The sequence below is a fragment of the Rhineura floridana genome, chromosome 9 (assembly GCF_030035675.1).
Source record: "Rhineura floridana isolate rRhiFlo1 chromosome 9, rRhiFlo1.hap2, whole genome shotgun sequence".
Taxonomy (NCBI): domain Eukaryota; kingdom Metazoa; phylum Chordata; class Lepidosauria; order Squamata; family Rhineuridae; genus Rhineura; species Rhineura floridana.
In genome coordinates, this window is record NC_084488.1 from 76,727,430 (window position 1) to 76,745,535 (window position 18,106).

The following is an 18,106-nucleotide window of genomic DNA, read 5'->3' on the forward strand; positions in this document are numbered from 1 at the left end:
TCAGTAGTTTTGGAGTGCGTTGTCATCAGTATGCTGATGACACGCAGCTCTACTTCTCCTTTTCATCTTCTTCAGTTGAGGCTGTCGATGTGCTGAACCATTGCCTAGCTGCGACAATGGACTGGATGAGAGTTAACAAACTAAGCTCAATCCAGACAAGACTGAGATGCTGTTGGTGGACGGGTTCTCTGATCGGATAGTGGATATATACCCTGTCCTGGACGGGGTTACACTCCCCCTAAAGGACCGGGTTCATAGTCTGGGAGTCTTTTTAGACTCTTCCCTCTCACTTGAGGCTCAAGTAGCCTCGGTGGCTAGGAATGCGTTTTACCAACTTCGGTTGGTAGCCCAGCTACGTCCCTATTTGAGTAAAGAGGACCTTACATCAGTGGTACATGCTCTGGTAACCTCACGGTTGGATTACTGTAATGCACTTTACGTTGGGCTACCTTTGAAGACAGTTCGGAAGCTACTGCTAGTGCAAAATGCGGCGGCCAGATTGCTGACAAGGACCAAGCGGTCCGAGCATATAACACCTGTTCTGGCCCGCTTGCACTGGTTGCCAATATGTTTCCAGGCCAGATTCAAAGTGTTGGTATTGACCTATAAAGCCTTATACGGTGCGGGACCACGATACCTGGCGGAATGCCTCTTCCGATATGAACTGGCCCGTACACTACGTTCTGCTACGAAGGCCCTCCTCCAGGTTCCAACTCATAGGGAGGCCCAGAGGGTGGTGACAAGATCTAGGGTCTTCTCAGTGGTGGCCCCCGAACTATGGAACAGTCTCCCCGAGGAAGTACGCCTGGCGCCGACTTTGCTTTCTTTTCGGCGCCAGGTCAAAACCTTCCTATTCTCTGAAGCATTTTAAGCTAAATTGATTTACTTTAAAAATGTTATTGTATTTGATTTTTGACTGTATTACTAGTATTATTCTGTTATTTATTGTATTTTTATGCTATTTTTATGTTCACCGCCCAGAGAGCTATCGCTAGTCGGGCGGTATATAAATCTAATAAATAAATAAATAATAAATAAATAATAAATACTATAGTTTTATCAATTAAGGGCACAACCCTATATACACCAGACTGAGGGGAGCTTGTATATGGTGGATCTCTGGCTGAGCCAGCTGGGTCCTGGCTCAGCTGGGCTATGCTGGTGTAAGTCCCTCATCCCAGCTCAGCCAGCAAAACCCTGCCTCTCCAAGCTCAGCCAGCTTGACCAAGACCAGCATTAAGTTAAGCCGGTATAATTCCCCCAGAAAGGTGTTCCAGGAGTGTGGCAGGGGGGACTGATGGGAGAGAGACTTACACCATAACTTACATCCATTCAACTCAGTCTTGTGACCGCAAGTTCCAGCACAAGTTAAGCCAGGAAAAAAGGTAGTCTAAGTAAAAGTACACAATAGCTCTCTCTTTTTTTTGCTGCTTTTATTTTCTTCCCACTGGGCTCTGCCAGCTGAGCTGGTATTCTCCCCTCCCAAGGGCTCCTGAACAGCGTTAAGATCTGGCATACTTTAAACTGCTTTAAGTTCAACTGGTTTAATTTGCACTGGCTTCCTCAATGTAGAATTACTCTGCCACTCTACACCATTGCAAAGCATGCCCATCTATGGGATTTACTAAGGGTTGTATCCAGTGTTAGATCTACTCAGAGCAGACCCACTGAAATTGATGGACATGACTAGCTTATGTCCATTAATTTCAATTGGTCTACTCTGAGTAGTACTTATTTAGATATAACCCAAATCTCATTTTCTTTAATTAAATTGTCTTTTATGTAGCCTATGTTCATTTGGGCAAATTAGAAAAATCCTTATTAGGAAAAGGGCTTTTTATAAACAGCATCTTGATGTTATATCAAGCTGTAAATCAAAGGCAGATGCAATGAAGTTCATTACGACACATAAAATAAAAATTTGAAACTTTTCTAAAGTATTGATTTGCTGCCTCTTTTTAAAATTTATTATGCTGGATTTAATTTATTTTAGAATGTGTTAGACATTACTATTTCATATCACACCATGAAGACTTGATTTCTGCATACACCATCTGGAAAGGAAAAGCACCAGCATTGAGACATAAATGTGAATTAATAGACTCTAGCAGATGGGGTGGAAAACAAAAATCACTTGGCAACCTGCAGTTGTCAGTCAAATACAAGCACCAAAATGAAATCTTGGGCAGGCATATGACAGTCCACACCCACTGTAACTCCATTGTGATATTAGCCAGAAATTCAAAGCCAGTAAAATATCAGTTATTCAGGGGTTTTTTAAATCATGGATTTCATTGAGTTCAGGGCAATGGTTATTATTTTTATGAAACATTTGTGTCATACAAATGATCAAATGGCAGCTGCTTGTCTGTTGACTCTGTTCTTTTGGTCATACAGTGGTGTTGAATCAAGAACATTCATACTGCCTCTAGAATGAGTTAAAAGGCATGTACACTCAGACCATTCATCTTCCCTCCACACAGTCAGGCAATCAGTTGGTCATTTCAGAACTTTTTTTTTAAAAAAAAATCAGTATTTTATTTCCCACAAAATAAAAGCAGTGACATCTAAGTACAGGGCCGGCTCCAAAGGGTGGTCAGATGGGGCCCTGGCTGAGGGCCCCGCAGCCCACAGGAGACCCTGAAGGGCCCTTTGTTATGGTGGGGGAGTAGTGCTCCCCTTCTACAGCAGGCTTCCTGCCGCAGATAGCAGGGAGGGAGCTGCCTGCCCACTTGCTGGCCCACCCATGCCCACTCACTCACCCTCCACCCTCCACCTGCCCCTGTCCTCTCTTCCCTTGCACCCCAGCTAGCTCACTCATTCACTCGGTCACCCGCCCAACCTCCCACCCCTCTACCTAGGTAGGTAGGTAGGTGGGGTGTGGGTGCCAGGGCCCAGGGCAGGCTGGCGCCTAAGGGCCCCGACATGCCTGGGGCTGGCCCTGCCTAAGTAAGCCCTGCCTAATTGCTTTAAAAAGTAGGATTGGAGGGGGAGAGAAAGATTTACAACATAAACACAATTCTTTGCTATGTTCACTCAAAAGTCCCATTGATTTACAGCGCAGTCCTAACCATGTTTACTCAAAAGTAAGTCCTATTGAATTCAATGGGGTTTACTCCCAGAAAAGTGAGTATAGGATTAAAGCTTCATATTGGGAAGGTTTTCAAAACAGGCTATGAATTAGACAAATAAACTTCCCTCTTCAACAGCCCAGGAAAATTTAAACTCCTCATAATTAGAAAAGTATAACACATTGTAATGGCATCATAAACTGCATGTACACTTTTCAAAAATTTCTGTTAAAATTATTTGAAAGATAAAATGTATAATATGCTATTTTGCAAGTAAATTAAAAAACCCTGATGTACACTTTTATTATAATCATAACTGAAATTGTTTACAGAAAACAACTGCCTACCAGGATCCTGCTGTGATTTTTTGTTCTACATCTCCTGACCTTCACACAGAGAAAAAGCGATAAACCAGGAAAAGACAACAGTTTTCTGGCCTTGCAAGGGGTTCTAGCTATTGTCTGGAGGTCAACAAATCCCTTGGTATTCACAATCCTGACTGCACTTATTGGCTTCAAACCTGAAAGGGCAGGGTTAGAGCAGCCAGCTACAAACTCATTTAACAGAAGTTGCAGGGAAGGTCAGCTGATGTTTTGGTGTATATCTCTTGAACCAGACCACCTAGAAACTTATATTTTTTTTTATGAAGGCTGGAAGTCTGGAGATTGGGATGACTCACCTGGAGACCCGGAGAGGACCCCAGAAATCCAGAGTCTCCGGGCAAAAACCAGAGACCTGGCAACTCTAGAGTGAGAATCTGTTGAAACAAAGTGGGGCCCTCATTGTGTGACAGAGGTGATTGTTTCCCCTCTGAAACTGAAAACAAATGAAGAATAGGTTGTTGTTATTATTATGTGGAATAATACATGTGCCTATAACAACAACAACAACAACAACAACAACAATAATAAATTGCCTAGAAGAAGTTTACATGGCATGGACAATGGCAGGAACTTGGCATTGTCCCATAGTAGTATGTTGGGTAACAATAGAAATAAGCCAAAAATTATCAGATTACTTTTTTCTGGTTTTTGTTTCTTTTTTCCTCTTCCCCTCAAAAAAGAATGCCACCTTGCAAAATATTCTCTGAAGTTTCTCCAACATTTTTGTGGTGGTCACCATTTCCCCACTACAATGTCCTGAGATGGTGCTGGGCCTGGGGCACTATGCAGGATGAAAAATAGTGGCCAGGCTGCCCCCACAGTTGCTGCTGTTGCCACTTGCAACCACTAGTAGTGAGTCCCTTCTTGAAGAAATGGTAGGTTAAGCCTTGGTTCAGTGTTACATGCAAACCAGCTCACTGTGACCTCTTTTTTATATTTCATCCACCTTCATGTAAAATATTTCAAGCATATATCTTAGTATGAATCAAATCATACCGATATCTTGTAATTAATGTGCTCTACATTTAACAGTGTAAATCAAGTTGTCTCTTAACTGCATGCATATACCTATTTATATGGATGCTATATTTCATATTTTATTTGTTCTGTGTTTGTTCTTCAGTGTAGATAATCCAGTCTCCCCACCCTACATTGTACTTTCAAGTGTTTTTAGGACTATTTTTTTCTTGTAATGTCATTGGGAAGATGTATTATGTAAATCTTAAAGCTTCATTCCTCAAAACCATTTGAAGAAATTAAAAAATAATTTTAATCATGCAAAACTATCTTTGAGTCAGTAAGTCAAGTGCTAGTAGAAGGCATACATTCATTTCATTCCTCCAGTCATCATAAAGCAATTCTGACACAGACTATTGGAAGATCTGCTCTTAAAATCTATGAATGAATTAAGGAATGAATGCAGACTTTAATACCATCAGGAAATAAATAAAAACAATGGAAAGTTTTGGGACACTGTTTGACATAATAAAGCATCCCTCCATGAAATTTCCAACTTTGCTATTGATGACTGAGGGCCAGCATTTTTTAAGAAAAAAAACAAAAGAAACTAAATTTTATAAGGCCTAGAGAAGTTACATGCTTGCTGAAGTTTATCAGTAAAATACATGCTTGGAAGCTGCTGTTGTAATGGCCAACTTGGAATGCAGATATGGGTGGAGAAACTAATGTGCCGTGTGCATAAGAGATGGTGGGCATAGTCAGAAGATCGACCAGGTTGGCACTAAGGGGCCAATTAGAATGAGCCATGAATTTTTGCTTGCAATGTATAAAAGTGTAGCACCCCCATAAGGGGTGTGCTTGTTTTGCGAATTATCGCCTTGCACCTGGCCAGAACGAGATAAAGCTTGTTGGACCCTTCAACCTGGGTGTGGTCATTTGGCTGTACTGCGCACCTGGCAACGGACCCATTTGGGAGACAACACTATGAGTAATTCAGAGAATGTCTGGAATATAATTTTAGATGAAATTAAACTGTGTTTTGGTTCTCCTTCATAACAACTTGCACTAGTTGGTCTGGATTTCCTCCATTATTCAGAAGGGGAAAAGGGCAATGAGCATATTTTCTGAATACCGAGACCCCAGTTGGCACTTGCTTGCTTGAAGGCATCTGCACTGAATTTCAAATAATTATTGGATTAGGCCTGAGTTGACTGTAGTTGAGCAAGACTTCATTAGAAGTGCATGGTCATAGCATGTAAATCACCTTCAACATTGGCGTTACAATGATCTGCAGCATTTCTGCAGAAAAAGTTTAAAACATCTCCAGCTTTTCTGACGAGTTGGGCAAGTCCAACCTATATACAGGGCTCCAGAGCCAGCAAAGTTTAGGATCCATTTTTGGGAGGAGTGGACATAGTGTTAGGGCAACCAGGGTGCTTGGGATTCTGCAGGTCCTTGGCTGCCCCCTGCATACACCTACCACTAGCAGGATATCTGTTCCAATGGAGCTTTCTGCAAGTGTACCAAGGGGCCTCCAGCTGTCCCACTGATAGATGTCCTACTTTCCTGACACAGTGGAACATTGAATGTTCTATCGACTGGCCTTTGACTCTTTCAGATTGCTCCCTAAGCCAAAGTACAAACACATTCTTCTTTCTTTTCCCCACCTCCATTTCCATTGCTTCCCTCTGTTGTTTCCCCAGGTCTATTTTTTAGATTGTAAGTCCCTTGAGGTAGACACCTGTCAATCCTGTTCTTTGTATTGTGCTATATACATACATAGATGGATGCTGATGTTTAATTATTCCATCTATGTATTAAATCATCACTATCACCCAACTAAGTATATGGTACCATTAGTAGTAGTAGTAGTAGTAGTAGTAAAGGTAAAGGTGTCCCCACACTTGTAGTGTGAGTCATTTCCTACTCTTAGGGTGATGTCTTGCAACATTTACTAGGCAGACCATATATATGGGGTGGGATTGCCACTTCCTTCCCCGGCCTTTCTTTACCCCCCAGCATATGCCGGGTACTCATTTTACCGACCACGGATGGATGGAAGGCTGAGTGGACCTCGACCCCTTTTACCAGAGATTCGACTTCCTCCTTCCGTTGGAATCGAACTCCGGCCATGAGCAGAGCTTTCAGCTGCATTACCGCCGCTTACCACTCTGTGCCATGGAGGATCTGTGGTAGTAGTAGTAGTAGTAGTAGCAGTAGTAATAATAATAAATTGATTTGTTGTTTGAGAAATAGCTTTTATCTTTTCTGAACTGTGAGTTTGGGGTCAGATTCTCTCTGGAATAAAGAAGAAAAATATAAACATCTGAGTTGATTTCTCTATGTGATTTACTTTTCTCTGAAGAAATCATATCTCTTGTTTTATTCAGTTCTACACTCAATAGCGCTAACCTTTCTAATATGTCTTTGTATTAGAGTTGTCCTTGGCTGTATAATTCTTGTTGTTGTTGTTAAACAAGATGACAAAAACAAGATTAAGCTTCTCAGGTGAAAGACTCACAGTGCTATCAATTTATATAAGGAGATCATAACATTAAGAAACATTATTGCACCCCATATATTACATTCTACCTTTGCAAGATACAAATATTTTATTCATTGTGTAAATTATCTATTTGCATTCAGAAGAAAAACTCCTGCAAGAGTTTATAGCATTTTACTGAGATATTGTAGCTAATTCAGAACTTTTTAGTCATGGGTGAATTAACATGAGGTTCTAAAACATTTTCTGGTTATATTTTATTTGCCAGTCTGTTACTCAGATGCTAGTATTTTGGGTTAGAACCAGTAGTTGTCCCTCTGCTGATGGAAGGCTCTTTGATCCAACACAGCATTCCATCAGTGGAAGGAGAATCAAGATGACCTTTCCTCTCACTTTGCAGCCCCCGTGCCTCCTCCCAGCTGTTCCAAAGTGTCCCTCCAGCAATCCTGGCATCTGTACTGAAGCAAATTGCACTTAAACCCCTGAAAATCAGCTGACTGTTGATGCAGGGAGGAAAATGTCACCTGACATTATTGTGAAAACAGGTGATTGGCAGATGGGCAGCTCCACCCATCTACTACATTTGGCTCACAGTGGGTAGGGGGGATAAAAATATGGCCCGCTGGCTGGATCCAGTTCCCCACCCCTGCAGGACATCATGATCTTAATATTTAAGCAGGAATACATCTCAGTATGTCCAATCAATTTTTAATTTTTTAAATTGTGTTTCAAATTGTTTTTAAAAGATGTGTTTTAAATTTATATATTTGTTTTTAATGTTTTTAGTTACTGTAAACTGCCCAGAGAGCTTCGGCTATGGGGCGGTATATACATACAATAAATAAATAAATAAATCAGATTTTTCCCTAATAAATTAATTAAGGATTGCAGTCCTATACTTGTCCACCCAAAAGTAAGTCCATTTGGGTTCAATGGAGCTTGCTCCCAGGTAAGTGTGTATAAGATTGCACCCTAAATGACTTTCTCCTACTTATAAACTGGCCTCAATCCAGCACAGCAGTAAGGGTGCTTAAGGCACCATCACTTTACACACTTGTACCACCAAGCTCAATGGATCTGACATCTTGACATCTAAGTAGAAATGCATAAGATTATGCTGTAATCCATTGCTCTCAGTTGGCGGAAGCATTCGGAACCCTGTGCTATATTGGGGTTTATAAAAATGTCAATTGTTTGCAAAGTACTTTGAGTTTTGTTTCTTTGTAAGAAAGTTTGAGTGCTGGTTTCTTTTTATGGTCATCATAAAACAAGATTTTGCTCTTTTATTATTTATTCAATTATTTACAATATTTAAAGTCTGTCTTTCTGCTTGACAGCAGGCCTCCAAGGTGGCTGACAATAAGTGAAAAAGAATACATAACAACACAAAAAAATAAGATTCTTTTAAACAGTGGGAACTGTCTATCTCCCAGATCTTCAGTGTTGCTGTTCTTGCTGTTGCTGCTGGTGGTAGTGTGACTGTTTCAACTGCTGGTCTTCTGTGTATGTTCTGTGTAGACTATGGCGGTGCTGCAAATTCCTCCTGCTTTTCTTCAATCATTCTCAATCAGTTAATGAGCTAAAAATGCATTTGAAAAGTATCACAGAGAAGAGAAAAATTCAGAGAAATCCTCATGGGTGGGACACAGGGCTTTTGTTTCTTTGCAAGATAGGAAGTTGTCTTATACTGAGTGAGGCCATTGGTCCATCTAGATCAGTATTGTGTACACCAAGGGTTCCCAAACTAGGGTCCATGGACCATCAGTGGTCTGCAAGCTTCATTCAGGTGGTCCACAGCATGTCTATGAAGACCACTTACAATTTGAATTCTATAGGATTCTAATACAATAAAATACAATATAAGAAATCAAAGAAGCATTAAAAATACAATTAAAAATCATACATGACCTAGTACAGCAAATTACAATTGTTACAACAGGCAGAAAAATCATTAAGTGGTCTGCCAATTTTCAAGTGGTCCATGGGAAAAAAGTTTATCATTGGTCTACATTGACTGGCAGTGGTTCACCAGAGTTTCAGACAAGGAGTGTCTCCCAGCCTACCTGCAAATTTTAGCATAGCTGTAATATGAACCATAGAATATCCCTCCATCCCTATGTTTTCTATATACCTACCTACCAATCAAGGCTTTAGTCCATGGGAGGCACGGACAGCTGAACAGTCTGCAGCTTCTGGTTACTACTACCGCTACCGCTACTATTTAGATTTGTTAGTTGCTTCTTACTCAAAGGAATGATTGAGAAAGGCCGTGGTGACTTAAGAATGCTCTGGGGAGGTGATGATGGAAAGTCTCCAGGCCATAGTTTTTTGTTGCTGATTTTGTGGTTGCTTCAGTCTTAGAAGTCACACCATAGTGATTGTATCTTTGATTCAACACCTGACTCAGGAGACTGATTGTGGTTATTTAGTAACTCTGTACATTCTCAAAGAAATCTGGAAGTGACAGTGTCCATGTATGGCTGTGTGTATGTGTATGAAAACTATACACTGTTTTAGACAACCAAAAAGGAAAATAAGATGCGATGCTTGGTAAGATGACGGTGTAATTAAAGGCATGGTATGACTTTATAGTAAAGAGAGGCCACATACCTGCCCACCCTGTGTCCCTACTCCCTCATCCTTCTCTCCCTTCCATCTTGAAAAAGACACAGATTATTTCACTTTGTGAGAGAGGAGGTAGAAAGTCTGCAGAAGGTCCGCCTCGGGGGGGATCCTGGTGTAGGGCTGAGAGAGGATCTGCTGGCTGTGTCACTAAGCTGAACAAAGCTGGGCATACAGTACATGCTCTTCTCCATCCAGAGATCCATACTGTCCCCAGAGGCTCAGTTGAACCAGCACCTGATCTTCACTGATCTTGGCTTCATCCCTATCCTTGTGAACCATGGTAAGAGCACACATGACAGGATTGGTCCCCACCCAACTTTTCCCAGTCAGCAGAGCAACTTATTGCTTTCATTATTTTGCTAGTTGTTACTGTCAGTTGACTGTATCTACTATTTTACCAATAGTACTTCTCAATTTATTCATAGCTCTGTTTCACTGCTATTTTATCATTTTGCTACACTAAAATGATTTGGACTTTTAAATGAATTATTTGAACCGTGGATGTTTTTGTTTTTGTTTAAGCAATCAATGAAATCTATCACAATTTCAGTGCTTGGAGACCCATGACATATTGTAAAATAAGAATTAGATTACATCATGAGCCGTAAGGAAAGAGTATATGTAACTTGTTACCTGGCCATGTTGAGTTGCATATTTTGCTTTCGTAGTTGTAATGTGATACATTTTAGTGCTCTGTTGCAATCATTTCATGTTTCATGTTCTCCCTTTAAAAGGCACATCACTGCTTGAGAGGCATCATATTGATTTTTAACGTGACTTTGACTTCAGACGTTCTATCACATTCTCAGAACACATGATGTAATTGCTGATTTTGGAATGTATTTTGAGTGTTGGGAATCTGTTGGGAATTCCAGCAAGCTCAAGCCTTCACAATCATATAGTTTTAGAATCTCAGCACCGTAATGGTCATAAAGGTTAACTGCTCCTAGATGCAAGGCTTCTTGCTGATGACAATGGAAGGGCCATCCCTATGTGCTAAAAAGGGATACTGTGAACATAAGAACATAAGAACATAAGAAGAGCCTGCTGGATCAGGCCAGTGGCCCATCTAGTCCAGCATCCTGTTCTCACAGTGGCCAACCAGGTGCCTGGGGGAAGCCCGCAAGCAGGACCCGAGTGCAAGAACACTCTCCCCTCCTGAGGCTTCTGGCAACTGGTTTTCAGAAGCATGCTGCCTCTGACTAGGGTGGCAGAGCACAGCCATCATGGCTAGTAGCCATTGATAGCCCTGTCCTCCATGAATTGGTCTAATCTTCTTTTAAAGCCATCCAAGCTGGTGGCCATTACTGCATCTTGTGAGAGCAAATTCCATAGTTTAACTATGCGCTGAGTAAAGAAGTACTTCCTTTTGTCTGTCCTGAATCTTCCAACATTCAGCTTCTTTGAATGTCCATGAGTTGTAGTATTATGAGAGAGGGAGAAGAACTTTTCTCTATCCACTTTGTCAATGCCATGCATAATTTTATACACTTCTATCATGTCTCCTCTGACCCGCCTTTCCTCTAAACTAAAAAGCCCCAAATGCTGCAACCTTTCCTCGTAAGGGAGTCGCTCCATCCCCTTGATCATTCTGGTTGCCCTCTTCTGAACCTTTTCCAACTCTATAATATCCTTTTTGAGATGAGGCGACCAGAACTGTACACAGTATTCCAAATGCGGCCGCACCATAGATTTATACAACGGCATGATGATATCGGCTGTTTTATTTTCAATACCTTTCCTAATTATTGCTAGCCTGGAATTTGCCTTTTTCACAGCTGCCGCACACTGGGTCGACATTTTCATCGTGCTGTCCACTACAACCCCGAGGTCTCTCTCCTGGTCGGTCACCGCCAGTTCAGACCCCATGAGCGTATATGTGAAATTCAGATTTTTTGCTCCAATATGCATAATTTTACACTTGTTTATATTGAATTGCATTTGCCATTTTTCCGCCCATTCACTCAGTTTGGAGAGGTCTTTTTGGAGCTCTTCGCAATCCCTTTTTGTTTTAACAACCCTGAACAATTTAGTGTCGTCAACAAACTTGGCCACTTCACTGCTCACTCCTAATTCTAGGTCATTAATGAACAAGTTGAAAAGTACAGGTCCCAATACCGATCCTTGAGGGACTCCACTTTCTACAGCCCTCCATTGGGAGAACTGTCCGTTGATTCCTACTCTCTGCTTTCTGCTTCTTAACCAATTCCTTATCCACAAGAGGACCTCTCCTCTTATTCCATGACTGCTAACCTTCCTCAGAAGCCTTTGGTGAGGTACCTTGTCAAATGCTTTTTGAAAGTCTAAGTACACTATGTCCACTGGATCACCTCTATCTATATGCTTGTTGACACTCTCAAAGAATTCTAATAGGTTACTGAGACAGGACTTTCCCTTGCAGAAGCCATGCTGGCTCTGCTTCAGCAAGGCTTGTTCTTCTATGTGCTTAGTTAATCTAGCTTTAATCATACTTTCTACCAGTTTTCCAGGGACAGAAGTTAAGCTAACTGGCCTGTAATTTCCGGGATCCCCTCTGGATCCCTTTTTGAAGATTGGTGTTACATTTGCCACTTTACAGTCCTCAGGCACGGAGGAGGACCCGAGGGACAAGTTACATATTTTAGTTAGCAGATCAGCAATTTCACCTTTGAGTTCTTTGAGAACTCTCGGGTGGATGCCATCCGGGCCCGGTGATTTGTCAGTTCTTATATTGTCCATTAAGCTTAGAACTTCCTCTCTCGTTACCACTATTTGTCTTAGTTCCTCAGAATCCCTTCCTGCAAATGTTAGTTCAGGTTCAGGGATCTGCCCTATATCTTCCACTGTGAAGACAGATGCAAAGAATTCATTTAGCTTCTCTGCAATCTCCTTATCGCTCTTTAGTACACCTTTGACTCCCTTATCATCCAAGGGTCCAATTGTCTCCCTACATGGTCTCCTGCTTTGAATGTATTTATAGAATTTTTTGTTGTTGGCTTTTATGTTCTTAGCAATGTGCTCCTCAAATTCTTTTTTAGTATCCCTTATTGTCTTCTTGCATTTCTTTTGCCAGAGTTTGTGTTCTTTTTTATTTTCTTCATTCGGACAAGACTTCCATTTTCTGAAGGAAGACTTTTTGCCTCTAAGAGCTTCCTTGACTTTGCTCGTTAACCATGCTGGCATCTTCTTGGCCCTGGCGGTACCTTTTCTGATCTGCGGTATGCACTCCAGTTGAGCGTCTAATATCGTGTTTTTAAACAACTTCCAAGCATTTTCGAGTGATGTGACCCTCTGGACTTTGTTTTTCAGCTTTTTTTTTACCAATCCCCTCATTTTTGTGAAGTTTCCTCTTTTGAAGTCAAATGTGACTTTGTTGGATTTTCTTGGCAATTGGCCAGTTACATGTATGTTTAATTTAATAGCACTGTGGTCACTGCTCCCAATCGGTTCAACAACACTTACATCTCGCACCAGGTCCCGGTCCCCACTGAGGATTAAGTCCAGGGTTGCCATCCCTCTGGTCGGTTCCATGACCAACTGGTCTAGGGAATAGTCATTTAGAATATCTAGAAACTTTGCTTCTTTGTCATGACTGGAACACATATGCAGCCAGTCTATGTCCGGGTAGTTGAAGTCACCCATTACTACCACATTTCCTAGTTTGGATGCTTCCTCAATTTCATATCTCATCTCAAGGTCTCCCTGAGCATTTTGATCAGGGGGACGATAGATCGTTCCCAGTATTAAGTCCCTCCTGGGGCATGGTATCACCACCCACAACGATTCTGTGGAGGAGTCTGGCTCTTTTGGGGTTTCGAGCTTGCTGGATTCAATGCCTTCTTTCACGTATAGAGCGACTCCGCCACCAATACGTCCTTCCCTGTCCTTCCGATATAGTTTATATCCAGGGATAACCATATCCCACTGGTTTTCTCCATTCCACCAGGTCTCGGTTATGCTCACTATATCAATGCTCTTCTTTAAGACCAAGCACTCCAGTTCTCCCATCTTGGTTCGCAGGCTCCTAGCATTAGCGTACAGGCACTTGTAAGCAGTGTCTCTCTTCAAGTGTCTTTGGCACTTGTGGTTAGGCCTGTGGTAATTTTGCTCTTCTGAATTTATATCCTGTGCCCCTGCTCTCACAATGCCTACTTCTAGGCCTACCCCTTTTAAAATTTCATCATTTCTTTGGTTTTTATCCCAGGGGGGAGGTTTATTCCGAACCGGACCTTTCTCAGCTCCTGTCGGGTTTCCCCCCTCAGTCAGTTTAAAAGCTGCTCTGCTACCTTTTTAATTTTAAGTGCCAGCAGTCTGGTTCCATTCTGGTTCAAGTGGAGCCCGTCCCTTTTGTACAGGCCCGGCTTGTCCCAAAATGTTCCCCAGTGCCTAACAAATCCGAACCCTTCCACCCGACACCATCGTCTCATCCACGCATTGAGACTGCGAAGCTGGGCCTGTCTGGCTGGTCCTGCACGTGGAACTGGTAGCATTTCAGAGAAAGCCACCTTGGAGGTCCTGGCTTTCAGCATCTTACCTAGCAACCTAAATTTTGCTTCCAGGACCTCACGGCTGCATTTCCCCATGTCGTTGGTGCCAACGTGCACCACGACCACTGACTCCTTCCCAGCACTGTCTACCAAACTATCTAAACGACAGGCGATATCCGCAACCTTCGCCCCAGCCAGGCAAAACACCTTGCGGTCTACATGCCCATCACACACCCCACTGTCTATGTTCCTAATGATCGAATCACCCACTACAAAGATCCCTCCACCCCCTGGAGATATATCCTCGGCACGAGAGGATAGCTGCTCATCCCCCACGGAATGGGTCCCTTCTAAGGGATCGTTTCCCTCTTCCTCAGCTGGATGCTCTCCTTCCCAGAGACCATCGTTCTCCATGATAGCAGGAGAGCTATCATTGTTGGAGTGGGACACAGCTATAACGTCCCTGAAGGCCTCCTCCACACACCTCTCTGCCTCTCTCAGCTTTTCCAGGTCCGCCACCTTGGCCTCAAGGAAATGAAGTCATTCCCGGAGAGCCAGGAGCTCATTGCACCGAGAGCACACCCACGACTTCTGTCCAACAGGCAGATAGTCGTACATGCTGCAGACGGTGCAAAACACTGGAAAGCCCCCACACCCCTGCTGGCTTCTTACCTGCATAGTTTTGTTTAAGGTTTATTACGTTAATGGGTTGGAGACTGCGGTTTAGTTGAGGTCAGTTAACAGACGGGCAGAGTGGGGGGCCCTGGCCTCCTCGCCCTGCTGCCGAACTCGCTCTGCTGCTTAACTCGCCTTGACGCTTTGTCAGCTGGGGCCTTGATGCTTCGTCAGCTGGGGCTCCCTCTAGCTCATGGATCCCTTCCATTAATTGGGCATTACATGCCCCGTCTTATGAAGATGTACTTCTTCCATTTCAATAGCCCTTGGTCCTAGCTACATACAGACTTGCAAGGATCACAATTCTTTTAAATCTTAAAATGTATATTGGCTTAATTTGCAAAGAGTTCTGAGTTTACAGTAATAGAAACCATATAAATCCACTCTCAATCTAACAGAGCAATCAAAATTCCCCTTAAACCTGGCTGGGGGGCAGGGATGAGTTAGGCAGAAGTGTGCCTCTTCCCAGCTCTCCTGGCTCAACTGACCTCCCACCAGTCACCAAATGTGCAGGTGGGTGGGAGACATGCTGATGGGATCCCCACCTGCACAAGCCAGTGGAAAGCCCCAAAATGGGATGTTCCAAGAACAGGTGGGACTTAACCAGCTCATCATCTGCTGGATCCCGAGCTGGTCTCACTGCTGCCACACAACAGCATTGGCCCCACTCTGAGCCAAACCATCTTGTCTCTCAACTTCTTTCGTGGCCACCATGAGCAGCTGGATTGGTTATACAGTGGTGGCCCTGCCACTCCACAAAGCCCTACCAATCGGAGGGAGGAGTTTGGATTGTGCCCTAAAATGCTATCACATTATAAAACTGCATAAATATATTTTTGCACCTTTTGGATTGTTTGTTTGTTTTTAGGTTGGTTGGTAAACAATTTTACAAACTAACTTGTTAAATAACCTTATGTTTATGACAGCACCTTCATAACAGAATTAACAAGATAAGATTCAAGGCAATGTTTATACACACAAGATATCTGTATTATATTGAAATAAAACCAGGAACCCACTTTAAAGAAAATGCAAAACTTGAGCCAAATTTGATTCATGTAAATTCAGCATGTACAAGTGGTTAAGGATGAGAAATAAATGGGAATTTGGAAATTTCAGCATTCCATGCTTCTATTTCTTCTGGTGTCTTAAGTACTCCCTTGTGCTCTATGCTGATTAGCCCAGGGAGGAAGTACGTCCAGTTAGGGATGGACTGATCACTCTGTCTCAAATCTGTTTCACTTCTGCATGTGTTTATTCATAAGTCTTTCTGTCCCATTTTTGCATTAATCTGATTTTTTTTAAAAAAAGTACATGGATATTTTCATATAATTATGTATTGAAATATGTATTTCTAAATGTATTATCTCTCAAAATACACATTTCTAAATGCAGTTTTTGAATAGAGAAGTGCATCACAAAATTTGGAGAAGTTTGAAATCCAAGAATAACCATGTTCAAATCTGCACATGAGTTCATATAAGAATTCACAAAGATCCATTCCTCAAATATCCTTCCATCCAATAGCCTTGTTGGTTTCCCAGTGGAGATTCTTATATTTCCAAGGTGCCCATAATTCCATTATGATTGCCCACCTTCTGGCTCTCTGTATCTCCTCTCCTGTCCTCTCAGCAGCTTCAGCTCACATACTTTTCTCTCCTTCAGCCCTTCTATGTTGCTCCTGCACTTCCCACCATTCCTGAAGCTTAAGACGGCTCGGAGGCTATTACGGTTAATGAGAATCCCATTGCCACTTGCTCCATGTCATTTGTGGCCTACCATGTTTACCAGGCTGTTCATATCATGGCACTAGCGGCTAGTTGCTGATTTTCCTGCTTCCAACATCTAACATAACATATACTAAAATCAATCTACTGTTTATACATAGGAACATAAGAACCTGTTTTATACTGACCATTGGTCCATCTAGCTCAGTACTGTGTTTGCTGATTGGCAGTGGCTCTCCAGGAGTTTCTCTCAGTGCTTCTTAGAGATGCTGGAGATTGAACCTGGGACCTTCTGCATGCAGGGCCACTGAGCTATGGCCCTTCTTCCAAGAGCCGTAGCTCAGTGGTATATTTAGTGTTACTATTTATAACACTGTCTCTTAAATATATGCATTTTGTGCATGTGTAGTTGTGGTGAACATGAGCACAAGATGATATAATTACATAGAGTTCAATGGGACCTCCTTCCAGTAACCTCCTGGTTTTCCTTCTCTACAACAGTTAGCCAGCATTCAGTGCCCACTGAGCATATTCAATCCTTATTCGGCTGTTTGGTTTTTTTCTCCATTTGAGATTTTCCCCTCTGGTTTGTGGTGGTTTTTTTTATGTTTGATTGTTTTTGAAGGTAGATATACACTTTGATTTATCCATTGATTTCTATAGGCAACTGTCACCTCCATCCCTGGGGACATTTAAAAATAATTTATCCAAACAAAGAAGGAAATGGTCTATCCAGAAATTGAGATGTGTTTTCGTGTGTTTTTTCTTTCCTTCTCTTTTCCAGCCACTCCCAACTTGTTTTCAGTCCTCTCCCTCTTCTTGGTCACTCAGCATTATATGGACACTGAGTTCTCACTGAATAATTTAGAATTCAATCCTACCGCCTCACACACACACACAATGTTGATGGCTGGGCAGAGAGATGCATCATGACAAGAGAGGTTCCACTTCAGAGGAGGCCCCAGCTGCATCTAGAATGACATAAAGCTCCAAAATGGGACATACTGGGAATGGGTTGTAAGAGGGACACATGTGGCTCCCCAAAAGAACAACTCCTCCTGCTTCTCAGCTAATCAGCCTGGAGCTGGCATAGAATGAAATTAGGAAAAATGACCCCTACATGCATACACACTTTCTTCCCTAGCTGGTGACAGCCAATGGACTTAGGATGTCCATTCCTCCCCAATGCCACTTATGATTTCTCTGTCCAACTGAAATCTTATGCATGCTTACCTGGAAATAAGTCCCACTGAACTCATTTGGACTCATTTCCAAGAGTTCATGCACAGGACAATGATGTCAGTGTTTCCAACAAGTTTGGTATTTTAACCTAAACCTGATCTATACAATATAGAATATTGTGATCTCCACTCTGCATTTACAAGAAGACACAGGTGTGTGAGTCATTCTGTTGTTAACCAAGGCCTCTTGATGGTTATTACAGTATACCTGTCCCAGACAATTTGGGGATAACGTTTTGATAACTCTCTTTCTCACAAACATTTTTCGTAGGGTTATCCATCATTGGACTTTTGTCTAATATTGCCAGGAGTGACTGTAGGTGGTTTTGAAGTATGTGTGAATATGTGCACTTGCGTGATATTACTGTTAGAAACCACAAAAGAAAAGTGAAATAATTTGCCATGTTTTAGGGTTTCATTATAATGTGTAATAGACTTTTTAATAATATAAAAAT